This window comes from Puma concolor, chromosome C1, assembly GCF_028749965.1.
Source record: "Puma concolor isolate L17-30 chromosome C1, mPumCon1.1.hap2, whole genome shotgun sequence".
Lineage (NCBI taxonomy): Eukaryota > Metazoa > Chordata > Mammalia > Carnivora > Felidae > Puma > Puma concolor.
This window is the reverse complement of record NC_141674.1, coordinates 110,917,277-110,933,669: the sequence shown is the minus strand read 5'-3', so window position 1 is coordinate 110,933,669 and position 16,393 is coordinate 110,917,277. Positions and strand designations below refer to the sequence as shown.

Here is a 16,393-nt window from a genome sequence, read left to right as displayed (position 1 = left end):
TGTTTTCCACTTGGTACTGAGACTACTTCACTACGTTAACTTCACATCGACAGATGGGCCTTACCACCCACAGAGATACTTCTTGGCTGTCCACATTGGACTCAGCTGCCTCCACCTTATTAACTCCCTTATACGTCCCTGACTTCCAATGTTGACCCATAGGTAGGGACATCTCTATGCCCTTATTCAGCAGGAAGAAGCTACACAAGATGGGACTTTCTGTCTTCAACAACCTTAAAAATTTAAAGGTCAAAATTGTTCAGGGGGGGAAATGATGAGATAACAAAAGGCAAGCTGAGGGATAAAGGCAAACTAATACTCCACAAACTGCCCCCCCACCCCAAGGTGGGATGTGTGTGACATTCTCCAGGCACTCATGACTGCCTAAGAAGAAAGAAAGGAAAAACAAATGGTCAGCTGATAAAGATCACAGTCATGAAGGATGTGAAACTCAGTTTGTCAGGGTCTTACTGATTTACAAGAAAAGCACAATCTTGGGGTGAGTGGGTGGCTCAGTGAACTGACTGAGGGTCTGACTCTTAATTTCAGCTCAGGTTTCAATCTTACAGTTTGTGAGATCAAGCTTAGCATTGGGCTCTGTGCTCCAGACCTTGCTTTAGATTCTTTTTCCCTCTCTCCCTGCTGCCCTCCCTGCACCCACCCCCTGCCAATAAATAAACTTAAGGAAAACAAATAAGAGGTGTCTAGGTGGCTCAGTCGGTTAAGCATCCTACTTTGGTTCAGGTCATGATCTTGCGGTTTGTGGGTTCAGGCCCTGTATCGGGCTCTGTGCTGACAGCTCAGAGCCTTGAGCCTACTTCAGATTCTGTGTCTCCCTCCCTCTCTGCCCCTTCACTGCTCGTGCTTTGTCTCTCTTTCTCTGAAAAATAAATAAATATAAAAAAAAGAAAAGCACAATCTTGAGAATAATTAGAACTCTAACCTTCACAAACCTATAGACTCAGTTTCTTGGAACCCTAATGTCACCTTCCCCTCCATAGGATAGAAGACCCTATATAATCACTCTTCACACTTGTAATGCAGCCCTTTCTGCCCATGGGTTCTGTCCCTGTGCTATAATAAAATCACCTTTTTACACTGTAAAATGTCTCAAGAATTCTTCTATGACTGTTGGGCTCAACAATCTCACATCAGAAGGAGCCTGGAGGAACTGTACAAAATGGAAGCTTTTTCAGGCAGAAGGAGGTGGGATAAGGAAGTTATTAGAAAAAAAAAAAGAATTCTTTCAGGCAAGGTCAACTGCCTTTGGGGACAGCAGGGTTCTATCAGGTGGATTACCTCACTAGTGCCGACCAGAAAATTCCAGACTGACTGGTTGCAATTATATTCCTGGAGAGGCTGAAACCGCAATTAGGTTAGACATTAAGTCTTGGTGTGGTGACATGGGCTTAGCACAAGTTACTCAATTTGGAGCCTGTTGCTTCTTTTTCTCTTTTAACAGAAGGAAAAGAGAAGGAGCAGGTGGGTGCAGGTGATGCTTCTCTGACTTAGGAGTGTGTCTCTGAGATCTGGCTTGGACCTGAAGCCTGGACACAAGCCACTCTGCAGACATGTCACCCACCCATAGAAATAAGACATTTGAGACCTCATAGAAAGAAGACATGTGGAGACACCCCCAAAGGGAGCAATTCAGGGTGACAACAACAAAGCCCTTTTCATGATCTGTTTGAATTACTGCCTTCTGTCCCAGCTCGCCAGTTCTCACATGGGACCAGATGGGAAGGTGCCATTGGGAGACCCAGCCTTCATGCCAGGTGAGCGCCAGCTGTGCCTCTGCTCCTAAGCCCAAATGAGGGCAGAGAAGCCCTCTGGCCAGCGGCATTACTTATCTTCCTTAGATTCCTGGGCAATCTGGTCCTGCATCTCTGCTGTGAGAAGGGGTAGGCTAAGGCTGGAATCATCTGGAGGCCTCCAGGAGGAGCCATAGAAGATGGCAGGTGTTTCATGTGGCTGCACTAAGGGCTCTCATGGCCTGGGTCCAGCCTAATAGGCCCTTTTTTGACCAATCCTGGGAAATCATGTCCACTGCATTTTATTGATTACAGGTGAGTCCCAGCCCCACTCCCTAAAGAACTCAAGGCTCTAAATGGGAGGAGCATCCAGTAAACTGTGTAAAAGAGCAGGTGGGGTGGGGAGCACGCTGTGGTATGATTGGAAGATATACTCAGTGGACAGCATTGCTCCATCCCTCTGCTCAGGATGTCCTTCCTTCTGGCCCACCTGGAGTCAGTATTTCCTTTCCACAGCTCAAAAAATCCACAGCTGTGATTAAACCTTATTCTCCACCCACTTTGTGTCTCCATTTGAACAGCTAAAAGTACTGAAGGAAGCATATGAGCCCCCTGGCTGGTCTCACATTCAGTTGGCAAATCCTGGAAGTGGCCTGGCCATCATGCAGTATCTCTTCATCCTTTCCTATGGGAAGGACTTCTCTTCCCTTTTCACCAACCTGAGAGGTAAGCAGAACCTCTGTAGGCAAGTTCCCTGCAGGCCCTCCTGAGAAGAGGTCAGAATGAGGGCTGCATTAAGGCCTCCTTCTGGCAAAAGGGGAAGACAACTTCAGAGGACCATCTTCCTCCTCATAAGTTGTCTCCATTGGGTCTGGGATTCAGGCTATCATCCCAGGGAAGGGTCTGGGACCACCTAAAAATGAACGTTGTGTAGCAGAAGACCCTACAGGTCAAGGGGCCATGGAGTGAAGCTGTTGTAAGCAACACCTTGGCAGTCCCCTGATCTTGCCAAGGAAGGGATGGGTGTATCTCTAACCAAGCAGCTTAAGATCCTGAAACCTGAGGGCCAGGTCCTCTCCAGGAGTCTGGTTCAACTCTGCTGACTGTGGGTCACTTTCCCAGGCTGTGAGAGGACAGGTGAGCAGGCACCTTCTCCTGTTTTGAGTTTTGAGAGTGCCCCTCCCCATTCACTGTTCCAGAAACGCTGGCCTCTTGCTGCCCAGTCATGTCCCTGACTGGAGGACACTGCTACATCTCTTCCCTCACCTACAGGCCTTTCACAACTCTATGTGCAAAGGTGGTGTGACCTGTTTTTGTAGCCAACCCCATTTATTAAGCTTTTATCCCACCAATAAAAGTCTACTTCTAACATACTCTCTGCTAACTAAGTGTCACCTGGTTCAGACTTAGTGATATCTTTGTAATTGTTTCTGTTTCTGATTAGGGTCCCTTTAATGCTACCCAAGCACCCAAGGGTATAGACTAAAGTTGACTTCTGGCACACTCTTCTCAAGTGTTTTAAAGTATGTTATAGTCAATATAAAATACGAGGAGGAAATGGATGGCTCCAGTCTTACCTTCAGGTTCTGACAAATGCTCCTGGAAGAGTGCTTGCGTGTGTGCATACATGTGTGCATGTGTGTTTGTGTTATAGCTGTTCATACAGACGGTGCCCATAATAAGCTGGGTAACTTGGAAGCAGTGGCTGAGCTGTCTGGGTAAGTGGATTCACAGGTCTGATGTGGGGGTCCTGGCTCTGATGACTTTCTCTGAGCTCCCAGCAAGATGGAGGAGGAGCAGGGGGAGGAGAGGTGGTGGTAGTTCGTTCACTCCTGGGTAGAAAAGAATGTCTTCCTGAGGATCACTGCTGTCTTCTTCTAAAGCAGCCCTGGCCATCCATTCCATCTGATTCCATGGGCAAACAGGGATGCAGGGAGGGGGTACATGATGTGACTTCTCCATGAGAGGAAGCCTAAGGACTTGCCCCCCCCCCATTGTAATGCCTTAGTGTGTCAGTCTGAAAAATCAGGGGGCTGGACTCTGATCCCTCCCAGTTCTGACATTCTGAGCATATGGTCTGCAGTGGCTGTTGTGTGGGTGCTGGAAGATCTGCATGTGTTGGGAAAATAGGCTTCAGAATCAAGAGTATGCATGTAGCTCTGAGTGTTGATGGAAGGCTGAGAGAAGCATACTCCCTTCTGCTCAGTAGCGTCTGGGCAGTTTCCCTTTTCTGTGGGAACCTGCTCACCTTCTGCTTTTCCAGTGAATACATTTGCAACTTTAATATTGCGTTGCTGGGGATTTACTTGGTTCATTTAACAAAATGATTTACTGTGATGGGGATTGTTTGCTACTTGGCTTCCCTGTGATAGACACCTGAGTCTGTGCTCTTCTGCAGAGCCGATTGGGAAGGGACTCCCATCAAGACCCCCTCTTCCTGCCACCATGAATTGTGTCATGACAGACATTGGTGATATAATTCCAACAAATGCATTCACCTTTAGAGCCTTGATTTAAGAACGCCCACACAGATATGACAAATGGCTAGTGTGTAATTTTGGCTAGCAGAATATATGCCCCCAGAATCCAATATATTTCTTAACCTCATACAGTTTAATAGAGGCCAGTGTGAATTTGCTTGAGACCTAACACACCATAACTCAGTCTGTTTTTTATAGCTAAACTCTGGAAATGAACTAATGTCACCTCAGAGCTACAGATTTGCAAATATATGTTAAGCTAAGCCTGCTTTGCAGAGAAGGGTGTCATCCTGAACATTTCTTTAGAGCGTGTTGTGTTTGCCAGTCCTTAGATGTGTGAAGGAGCGATGCCAGTTGAATGTGTGAGGCCAGCATGGCCGTACTCTCTGGCGGTCTTCTCTCAGGGAGGATTGTCATGTCTTAAACTCTTGGGTCTGTTTGCCTATAGACCAAGGATAGACTCTCCTAGGGACAAGCTAAAAGATTCTCCACAAGCAGTGAGGGCTTGGCAGGCAGAAATTCACCTTTGTTTCCCAAACTCTGGCCCCTGGCAAGAGTCTGGCCAAGTAGAATGGCCCATTGACCATGCTGAAGGAAGCTTCATGGCTTGCTGGGTACTGCTGGCTGCAGAGCTGAAGCATCAGTATGTGAGTGGCCTGAAGACAAGAATTACAAAGTGGTTCTGGTGTGTGTGGCCAAGGCATGGTGGGATGTTGGCTAAAGCTGAGAAGTAGGCAGGCACGTGACCAACTTCTCTACACGGGTCTCTGAGTCCCTGGGAAGAAGAGAGGGGTTTTCTGGAGGCGTGAGGCTAGCTCTGCCTGGATGGAGTGTCCTTTCCTCACCTACAATACATCTTTAGCACAGCCCCTTTGTCTTTGTTCATCCCACCTCATTAGTTAGACTTTTCTAGAGGGATTGGATCTAATTCTATGATTGGATTGTGACAATAGCTAGCACATGGCTGGCACTTCCTAAATGTTTAATAAATAATAATAATTATCCTAATGATAGGCCTTCTGCTTGCTGACAGTTTCTGCCCTCCTCCCTCCCACGAGCTGCCAGCTCTTCTGAGGGTTCCTTCCTTCCCCTTTGCCTTCTTCACAACTCGGTGGCCACGATCTAAGCCTCCTCTTTGCACTTCCCCTCCCTGGAGGAATCTTTACAACTGTCATGGGCAGACACAGGTCTCTTCCCTTCTAGGATTCATGCTCTTTCTTTTGCAACATTTGTGAGCTACCACAGGGACCCTTGCACAGCTCACAGGATGACCCAGAAGGAGAGTAAGCCTCGTTTAGTGTGGAGCCTGAAGGAGAGAGTGTTTTTTGGGATGTTCAGAGCAAGTGCCAGCTTCAGCCCATGGAGACCTGTACCCTGTCTCCCAGGGGGGTCACAGGCAGGGTGGGTAAAGCTAACAATTACCCACAGTCCTGCTGCCTTCATTTGAAGACTGTGTGAATAGTTTGTAATTAGCAATTCTTTGTTGCTGCTGCCAAAAGGCTTGGAAACTGTCTTATTATTTCCCTCTTGAGTAGAGGCTCTCTTCATGGATTGAGCAATTGGAGCCTGCTGTCTAGGTTTTGCTGGACTATTATTTGATTTCTGAATTTTTTGGAACCTGCATAGTAAAGTTTCAATGGAAATATGTGGCTATTATCTGAGCAGCAATGCAGCTTTTTCCAAATAAACAATTCTTCATGTATTCACTTAAAAATGTTTATGAGAGGTTGTATGTGATGGTGAAATGTATATGTGTGTGTCAGTTTTGCTGGGACATAGCATTCAGATATTTGGTCAGACAGTATTCTGGGTGTTTCTGTGAGGTGTTTTTTGATGAGATGAAAGCAGTTGCCCTTCATAGTGTGGGTGGGCCTCGTACAATCAGTTTAAGTCTTGAAACAGAACAAAAGCCTGACCATCCCCTCCCCAGTAAGACAGAATTCTTCATGCCAGATAGCCATGGAACTGGGACATCAGCTCTTGGTTCTACAGCATTTTCTACTCTACAGATTTTGGACTTGTAGACTCCATAGTCACATGAGCCAGCTCCTTATTGTAAATGTCTCTCCTGTTGGTTCTGTTTCTCTGGAGAATCTTGGCTGATACACTGTGTGATATTATGGAAACAGCTTGGGATTGAGTTAGACCTTCAGCTCCTCTATTCAGCACTTGGGACCCTTAGGTAGGTCAATGAAGCTCTCTGAGCTTGAATTTTTCTCACCTGTAAATAGGGGATCTATCTTATAGGGTTGTTTTAGGAACTGGGTACTCAGATGAGCACTAGTGTAACACGCTAATGATGATACATGACTGGCACACAGCAGGCATAAAGGAAAGTAGATTGCTTTCTCTTTCTCCAGTCCTGTGTTAAGCATCAGGATTGATTAAACCTAGCTCTGCCACTAGGGAGGACACAGATCTCCCTCCATCTCTGCCACGGCAGTGGAAGCTGCAGACACTTACTGGGGGTGCACTCCAGGCAGGGAACACCTCTGGTGCCTCATGCCTCTATTGGGAGATACCCCTGGGAGATCCAGTGTCCAGTTTGCCATCAGCCATGCCCACTTTTCCTCATATTTCACCTGTATTTGGACCCTGTGTTCCACCTCTTTTAAACTGTGTTCTCTACTCTGCAGGTGAACAACTAGCTAATTCATTGGCCTCATCCTCAGAAAGCAGAAGGGAATCCCTTGTTCCTACTTTTTCTAGGTGTCATTTCTAATAGTTATGCCCTGGAGACTTCCATGTGGCATGAGTCTGCACCCGCTGGCATCACTACTGATAGACACTTCAGGAAAGGGATGGGGCATTGGCTTCTCTGTCCACTGCATGGCCACCTCCCCACTACAAGTCCTGCTCTCTCTGACCTGATCTGCAGCCCCTGTTTGGCCTCCCCCTTCTCCTTGCTCTTGTCTGGCTCAGCTGTTCTCTACAAGTCACTGGAGCCATCATTTGAAGGTACAAGTCTGAGCACCCCATCCCCATTCTTTTTTTTTTTTCAACGTTTTTTTTTTTTTTGTTTTTTTTTTTGGGACAGAGAGAAACAGAGCATGAACGGGGGAGGGGCAGAGAGAGAGGGAGACACAGCATCGGAAACAGGCTCCAGGCTCCGAGCCATCAGCCCAGAGCCTGACGCGGGGCTCGAACTCACGGACCGCGAGATCGTGACCTGGCTGAAGTCGCACGCTTAACCGACTGCGCCACCCAGGCGCCCCTCATCCCCATTCTTAAAACCATCCAATGTCTTGTTGTTCTCAGGGATAAGACCAGAATCCTTAGAGGCTTGAGGAGCAGTGGAGGACACGACCCTGTCCTCTCACACACCACCTCTGGCTCCCACTGTCCAGAGGGCTCCCCCACCATGTGTCCTTGCCTCTCCACACAGGGGCTTCACAAGGGCTTGGTGTTAGGGATTCTTTCTCACCATCTGGGTCTGATGATCTAAGAGAAGATTTTAATCTAATGTTTTAATTCTTTTAGTGATACAGGTTTTTTAAAGCTTTTTATTCTTTTTGAGCCTATTTGGCTAAGTGTTATTTTACTAGAAATGTGTAAGTTATTTGCTTTACTATTTTTAGACTTTTGCTGTTATCTGTAGTTATGTCCCATTATCAATCCTGAGATTTTTAATGCCTCCTTTTATTAATTTTTGATTATGCTTGTCAGAAATTTGTCTATTTTATTAGCTCTTCAATGAAACAACTTTGGATTTTTTAAAAACACTATTTTCTGTTGCACTATTTCTGTAGTTATTGCTCTTATTTCCTTTCTTCCTTTTTGGGTATATTTTGCGATTATTTTTCTAACCTCTTTGGTTGGACATTTGACTCATTAAATTTGTAGCTTTTATGATTATTATTAATGCAAATGTAACATACCTACTGTATCCTACTTCAACTTGCTGATTTTTAGAATTCTGAGTTGCTGATGTCAAATTTGCCAACAGTAACATTTATTCATTTAAAGTATATATTTTACTGAATTTTGATGAATATACAGTCCTGTAACTACTATCACCAAGGTATAGAACATTTCTATCACCCCAAAAAGTTCCTTTACAACGTTTTGCAATCAATGCCCTCCTTCCATCCTAGCTCTTAGCAATGACTGATCTCATTTCTTTTTCTTTATTTTGCCTTTTCCAGAATGTCAGATAAATGTTAACTCACAATATTACCATTTTGTGTTTGATTCCTTTCATGCACTCAACAATATTTGTGTGATTCATCCATGCCATTGCATATATCAATAGTTCATTTCTTTGTATTGCTGACTTGCTAAATAATATTCTGTTGTTTGCATATGTCATAGATATTTATGGATTCATTAGTAGATGGACATTTGGATTGCTTTCACTTTTTGGCTGTTATGAGTGAAGCTGATCTTTATGAGGACAAATGCTTTCCCTTCTTCTGAGCAAATGTACAGGAGTAGAATTGCTAGGTTGTAAGTATATGTTTAACTTTACAAGTATCTGCCAAACTGTTTTCCAAAGGGGATGTACTATTTTCATTCCCACCAGCAATATATGAGAATTCTAGTTGTTCCACGTTCTTGCTGATGTTTGTTATGATTATTCTTTATAATTTTAGCTATTCTAGTAGTCATTCTAATAATGAATGGTATTTCATGGTAGTTTTAACTTAATTTCCTGTATTGACTGAATTGTGTCTCCCCACCAAATCCATATGTTGAAGTCCTAACCCCCAGTATCTCAGAGTGTAACTGCGTTGGGTGATAGGACCTTTAAAGGGGTGATTAAGTTAAAATGAGGCTGTTAGTGTGGCCCTAGTCCAATCTGACTTGTGTCCCTGTAAGAGGGGGAAATTTGAACATATTAAGAGACACCAGGGATGCACACATATAGAGGAAAGGCCAGGTAAGGACATGCAAGAAGGCTGTCTGCAAGCCATAGAGAGAAGCCTCAGAAAAACTGACCCTGCTGGCACCTTGATCCTGGCCTTGGATCCTCCAGAACTGTGAGATGTAAATTGCTGTTGTTCAAGCCACCTGGTCTGTGTTATTTGTGATGGCAGTCTGAGCAAACCAATACATTTCCCTAATGAAGAATGCTATTGTGCATTTTTGTGTGCCATTCATATATCTTTTTTTGGTGAAGTGCCTGTTAAAATAGTTTGTCCATCTTTAAAACTTGAGTTTTCTTATTACAGACTTATAAATATCCTTTATTCTGAAAAGGTTCTTTATCAGATTAGATAGATAGATACAGATATAGATATAGATATATATCTGTATGTATTCCAGTCTGTGGCCTGACTTTTAATTTTTTTTAAATGGTATCTTTCAAAAACAGATTTTAATTTTGACGAAGTCTAATAAATCATTTTTTTTTTCATTTGTGGTGTATGATTTTTAAGTCTCATTTAAAACATTATTAACTAATCCAAGGACCCAGAAATTTTTCTTCTATGTTTTCTCTTTTGAATTTTAGCTTTTGGTTCTACATTTTGATTTATGCTTCATTTCAGTTATTTGTTGTGTGCATATGATGCAGGAGTCATGATGCATTTTAAAATGCAGACATCCATTTGTTCCAGGATCATTTGCTGGAGAGACTATCCTTTCCCTGTTGAGTTACTTGGCATGCTGGTTGCAGATCAATTGATCATATACGTGTGGGCCTTTTTATGCACTCCCAATCCTATCTATTGCTCTCTGTTGCCTATCCTTATGCCAAGACCACATGGTGTTGATTACTATAGAGTAAGTATTTAGGTCAGGTGTGAGATTCCTCCAAATTTCTTCTCTCTCTGGCTCTCTTTTTTTCAAAAAGTGTTCATGGTTATTCTAAGATCTGCTTTTCAATAAAATTTTTAGAATCAGCTTGCTAATTCTAGAGGTTCTTAATGAATTTGCCTTGAATTTGGATCAATCTGGGGTTAAATGCCATTTTAACAATGTTGAGTCTTCCAATCCACACATTACATTTCTCCATTGTTTTAGGTCTTATTTAATTTCTCTCATCAGTTTGAGAATTTTTAGCATACAAATTTTTCATATATTCTATTAGATTTATCCCTAAGTATATGACATTTTTAATGGCACAATAAATGATTTTTTTTAAATACATATTTTAATTTCCAGTTGTTTGCTGCTAGTCTGTAGAAGTACAGTTGATTTTCTCCTCAACTTCCACTCTCTTCCCCTCTCAAGGCAGACTCTCCCTAGTTCTTTACAGTGGACCTGAGACCCAGTTCTGATTCTTTGTGGGGGAGGGGGCAGCAATTAGAGCACTCTTCTGGTATTGGTGTATGTTAGCTATCTTTTCTTTTTTTCTTTCAAACTTCTCTTTTGAAGATTTTGATGAGGCCTTGCTCACAGTGGCTAGATGTGAAGGAAAGGCAGAGCCCCTGCCACCCCAGTGTCTTCCCTGTCCTTTTCCAGCTCCTCCCCACCCTGGTGGGGTCATAGCTTCACATCCCAGACTCTATTGCAGTGCTGCAGAGTGTCGGAGGGAAGGACAAACATCTACAGTGATAGCATCAGCTGACCATGAACTCAAGCCTAAACCTGGAGAGCTTTCTAAAGACACTAGGGAGAAGGAGTACATTGAGTTGTTGACTGAACTGGTTTGGGATAAAAGGAAATTCTGTTTTAGACTGATTTGTTAGGTGAGTTTATTGTGGAGACAAAGGTTTTCTGAGATGATGCCCAATAAAATCCAGCATCTGCAGGAATAAATAATGGACAAGACACTTAAATAAATGGTGAGCCCGAGAAGAAGGTTTCTTGATTGGCAAAGTGTCTTTATCAAAGGCAAAACCTTCTTCTCATGCCCGTGTTCAACTTTTTGCTTTACATTGCTTCCTCTGGTGGGTCTCAGACAGGTAGGGCTCATCTGCAGACTTTCTGCTGCTGGGTATGCATGTCTGCTGTCATTCTTCCAGGTGGAAGACCGCCTTCTGATCCTTGTTGGCTGGACTCAGAAACTTCTCCTCTGGACCTTGATCAGTACTCTGTTGGAGTAGGCTGCTCACACATTTGTCTCTCTCCTTGGAAGAAGTACTGGCCTCCATCATCTCAGGGTTTCTGATGCCTCCATCGTGATGCGGACATGTCATGTTCACTGGATGGACACAGGACATTAAAGGGCCAGACAGGTTGGAGACTTGGTCGGTCTGGATTTCTAGACACTGAACACCTTCCTGTGACAAGTATTCTGGACCTCCCAAGTGCTGGATGGACGAGCACTAGCTTGACAGCTTTGGAGTTTTCAGGGACAGCTAGCTCATTAGAGGTTAGAAGCAAGATGGGGTTGCAAAGGACTCATCCAAATGGAGCATAGGATGCAGCAAAAATGTGGCCAGGAAGACCTGTCTTCTTCCTGGGGCCCCTTACAGGTTCCTAAGCTCTCTCATTGCTGGTCTATCTGATCTTCTGCCAGCCCTGGCACTTATAGGCAGTCCCATTCAAAGTAAAGAAATTGGCATTTACATTACACAGCTACAAATTAGTTCAATGGGAAAGAAACCCAGGTCTCTAGCCTCCTTGTTCAGTGCTCTTTCTAGCAGCGAGCAGGGGTTAGACACAGGGCAATGTGGCAGAGTGGATAGATACAGCCTCCTTGGGCAGCAAATCTTGATGCAGCCCCAGCTCAGTCACCTAGTTGAGTGACTGCGGGTGAGTGACTTCACCTTTCTACATCTCAGTCTCCCCATCTGAAGCAGGGGTAAAATAATGTCCACCTGAAGATTTCATGTAGGCATAGTGAGAGATCAAGAACATCTGTACTATTTTGTTTCCTTTGGCTGCTGTGTTTAAGAAAGGGCATTGTTGGGGCGCCTGGGTGGCGCAGTCGGTTAAGCGTCCGACTTCAGCCAGGTCATGATCTCGCGGTCCGTGAGTTCGAGCCCCGCGTCGGGCTCTGGGCTGATGGCTCAGAGCCTGGAGCCTGTTTCCGATTCTGTGTCTCCCTCTCTCTCTGCCCCTCCCCCGTTCATGCTCTGTCTCTCTCTGTCCCAAAAATAAATAAAACATTGAAAAAAAAATTTTTTTAAAAAAAAGAAAGGGCATTGACCATGAGTGTAGTACCTGGGGTTGCACTGGAATTGTGGCAGGTGGAGAGGCCAGGCTCTCTGTGTGCAGGTGCAGAGTGGAGGTGAGGGGTGACACATGCAGATATACCTGTGTTCTTGAAAAGCTCAGAGGTTGGATCCAGTTGCAGGAGGCTGGCTTGGGTTCAGGAGCATCCAGAGGACTGTATCATTGATCTCTGGTAGTGAGTATGCTGTTTATGGATGTGCTTAAGCAGAAGTTTCATGAGAACTCACTAAGAATGCTGGGGAGGGAGTTTTGGGTTTTTGAGTTGACTAAATCCAGTAACCCTAAAAGCCTTTCCAGACCAAACATATTTGTTCATTTCTATGGTAGCCCCTCAAGAGGTCCACATCTTAATCCCCCAACCTGTGAATGCATATGTTAATGGAAAAGGGGAGTTAAGGCTGCTAATGAGCTGTCTTTAAGGTAGGGATATTATCCTGGATTACCTGGGTGGGCTCAAGGAGTCATGGGATCCTCACAGTGGGAGAGGGAGACAGAAGGTGAGAGTCAGACAGACTGTGAGGAAGAGTTCACCCACCTTTGCTGGCTTTGTAGACAGAGGGGGGATGGTGGACCAGGGAATGCAGGCACCTTGAGAAGTCAACAGGGCAAAGACACAGACCTTATCCTACAGCCTCCAGAAAGGAACACAGTCTCGGCAACACTGGATTTCAGCCCAGTGAGACTCATTTCAGGTTTCTGGCCTCCACAACTATAGGATGATAAATCTGGGTTGTTTTAAGCCACCAAATTTATGGTAATTTGTTACAAATGCAATAAGAAATGAATACAATTTCATTTCCTATGTAGTGAGAATTTTGGTTATAATGGGAAAATAGCAACTCCTTCAAAACCTACAGCTGTGATAGGCATTTCCAGATGGTTGGGCAAGTACACATCAGTAATAGTAATTTGACAAGAAACAAGCACCATGGCCCAGGCAGGGAGGTCTGAGGAAGACAGCCATATCATGGTAGATTTGAGGCAATTCAAAGTGCTCTATTGCTAAGCTTTGCAAATGGTTGAGCAAATAACACAATAACAAAAGCCATGTATTGGTTCTTGTGTATAGGATGATGGATAGTTCATGAGCCAGGCCTGGCAGCTCATAACAGGGTCCCTGGAATGCAGCTTTACAATTTGGAATTAGATGGTAGGGTCTCAGAGAAGGATGTTCCTTTGTCCTCTTGTCCAATACCTCAGACTCTGCGCCACATTTCAGACAACTGCTCAGAAGCCAGATCTCCTTTGTCCTTGCGGGGCACCTTGGACAAGTCACAAGCCTCTCAGGAGCTGGTAATGATAGCCCCTTCCTCCTGTGGTCTGTGCAGACATTTACATGGTGTACTGCATCTGGAATGTTTTGTCAAGGCCTGGATCATACAGCAAGAGCAGTAATTGTGTGGAGTCTAATGTAATCTTCCCAGAGATCTTGAAGGATAACTGTTACAATTATAGCTTAACATTAGGGGTTGGAGACCCAAGACCCGAGGACCAGGTCAGCTGGCATTGGATTTGGCCAATGGGTCACACTCAGCTACCTGTCCCTTTTCCCATGACCCCTGTACACAGTTCCTCACAGATCTCTGGCAGAATGTAAGGCAGTTGGTGGAGAGTTTGGGGTCTGAGTCCCTGTGACCCGGAGACCCTAATGCTGAGATGCCTAATACCATGGCCATATTCTTCTGCTCTGTGCAAGTGTTAAAGGAAAAAGGAAATTCCTGAGATTTACTAAAGATGGCAAAGAAGACTATTAAAGGAGGGGTGTGGGAAGTTGATAGGAGTAGGGACCACTATAATGGAGTCTTGCAGTGGGAACAGGGATTGGACTCAGCTTACCTGGGCAAGTGGGAATGTACAGCCAAGGAATGGGGGTGGCGGGCAGTGGATGGAAAATTAATAAGAAGAAGCTTCAGGAGTTGAGGAGGGGCTCTGGCTAAACCAATTGAACAGGACTCTGGCTGAAGGCAAGCCTGGGAGACCGTGGTGCATGAGGGACATAATTAGTTATGCAGGGTGGTCTGATACTGAGGGTGGGGGTTCTGGTTAGATGGCCTAGCAGAATTCTTGCTAAAACTGGACAATGCACAGAGGAACAAGGAAGTAGGCCTAGTTGGAAAGGTCAGAGGGGGCTGGGCCGTTTGACCAAGACAGAATCTGTGTCACAGGCAAAGCTATTCCCCATGCCAGCTAGGTGGACAGGTCACCTGCAATACTGGCCAGGGACTGACAGACTCCCTGTGCAGACTGGGACAAGAGGCTGGGCCTGGAGAAGAGCTTCCCTCATCCAGTTCCATGTCAGAGCCAGGAGGACCCCCACTGGACAATGGATGGCCTGGACAGAATGTCACTGTTGTGGTGAATACATACACTTGTGTCATCACACAGAGTCTGCTACTACACAGGATCTAAATGCCCATGGTGACAGGAAGCTCGAGGCTGGTCCACACCTTGCTGTGTGTCCAGCTATGTGGAAAGCACTGGTGCCTGTGTGCCTGTGGTGACATTTTTCCAAGACATTCTGGGAACAGAGAAAGTCTCTCTTTTGTCTGTCTGTCTCCTGCTGTCTTTCTGCTTTATGGGGTTTACTCAGGTTTGTAAAGGCTAAAAGTGAGTCACAGCTAAGCTTGAAAAGTCCCTGGTGAATGGAATGTGGCACGGGGCACAGAGTCAGGAGAAATGGGGCCTCTCCCTGCTTGAGCTGTCACATCAGGAGGTGGCCCTGGGCCAGGTAACTACTCTTCCATGTCCTTCCCATCTGTGCACAGCCCACAGGGGCTGCCCCATCTCATGCACAGAACCACTATGGGTCTTGTGTAACTTTGGGAAAATGGCAAGGAGTCAGAAAAGGAAGGGGGAGAATCTAGGAAGGGAATTAGGCCATTTTTCGGGTCAGAGTCACAGCTTGTGAAAAGTCTCCCAGTTATGTAAGGCTCCTGAGTGCCTGGTGCTTTACATAGGCTACCACGTTCAATTCTTACCACCTTCCTATGCCCTAGAGCACACTACTTCATTCCTAGTGAGGCTCATAGAATGGCAGACATTTACCCTGGGACACATAGCAAGTGAATGGCAAAGCTGGGAATTCAAGCCCAGGCTTATCTGAGTCTCAGACTCATGCTCATGACCTCTCTGTCCCACACCATCCAGGTGGGCTTTACTTGAAGTGCAAGTCCTCTCCAGGCAGCTTTGAAAAGCCTGTGCCAATTTGAGGTGTGAACAGCAGAGTCTGTGCAGTGGGAAGGAAACTAAGCTCCTCCTACATTTTTAAAAGCTTCTCTTGGTGGCAGATGCTATGCTTGGTGCTGGGGACACACACCAGCAGTTACTGATCCCCGTCTGAGGAGCTTGCAGCGTGGTGGGGTGAAGAGACCCAATCAGGAAATTGCTGCAAGAAGCAATGGCATGGAACTCTGGGAGCACAGAGCAGTGTGGTCCTGCATAGGACCTGGAGGAACAAGACATGAGTCCAGCAGAATGAGGAGGAGGCGGCCATAGCAGGGAAAGTAGTGAGGAGGGTAAAGACCCCAGAGAGAAGCAGCATGTCCTGGGGGAATCACAGGCTGTCAAGGATCACCGGGTCCCATGTTCTAGCCTGGAAAGGCTGAGTCAGGAGACTGTGGGTTGAGGCAGGACCTGAGGGCTTTGGATGTCTGGGATTTCTAGAGTGGACAGAGAACCAGAATCTCCTGGGAACTTTCAGAATGACAAATTTGTAGGTTGCTTCCAAGACCAGCTGAGTGGGAATCTCTGGAGAACCATGAAGGGCCTGGGAAGGCCTTGAGTGGTGGTGTGTGCACCTGTGTTAAGAGAGGGACGACCTGAGGAGATGGACTTCGGAAGGATCATCTGGACAAGTGTGAGCCTAACCTAGGGAGCCACGTGCTTAGAGACAGGAAGAGAAATCAGGGCTCAGTCTACCTGAGCATACACAAGGCCTGGAGAGGGGTGCTGCCGTGGGAGTTGGTGATGGGGTGTTCCGAGGAAACATGTATGAGCACAGAGCCACATTTGGGGCCCAATGTCACCTCTGCTGCCTCTTCATTCATGAGCTAACTTACATAACCTCCTAAATGTCAGTGTCCTCGATTGTAAAATGAG

At 45.5% G+C, this 16,393-nt stretch overlaps 1 long non-coding RNA gene across 1 annotated transcript in view; it reads left to right on the top strand.

The window, feature by feature from the left end:
* LOC147578385 (uncharacterized) overlaps positions 1 to 2,472 on the top strand; it is a 115,259-nt gene extending 112,787 nt beyond the window's left edge. Inside the window, exons 3-5 of the long non-coding RNA XR_015254256.1 lie at positions 1,712 to 1,775; positions 1,860 to 2,066; positions 2,333 to 2,472. This is a non-coding gene — a long non-coding RNA (uncharacterized LOC147578385). The remainder of the gene's footprint in view (positions 1 to 1,711; positions 1,776 to 1,859; positions 2,067 to 2,332) is intronic.
* Positions 2,473 to 16,393: the final 13,921 nt, after the last annotated feature.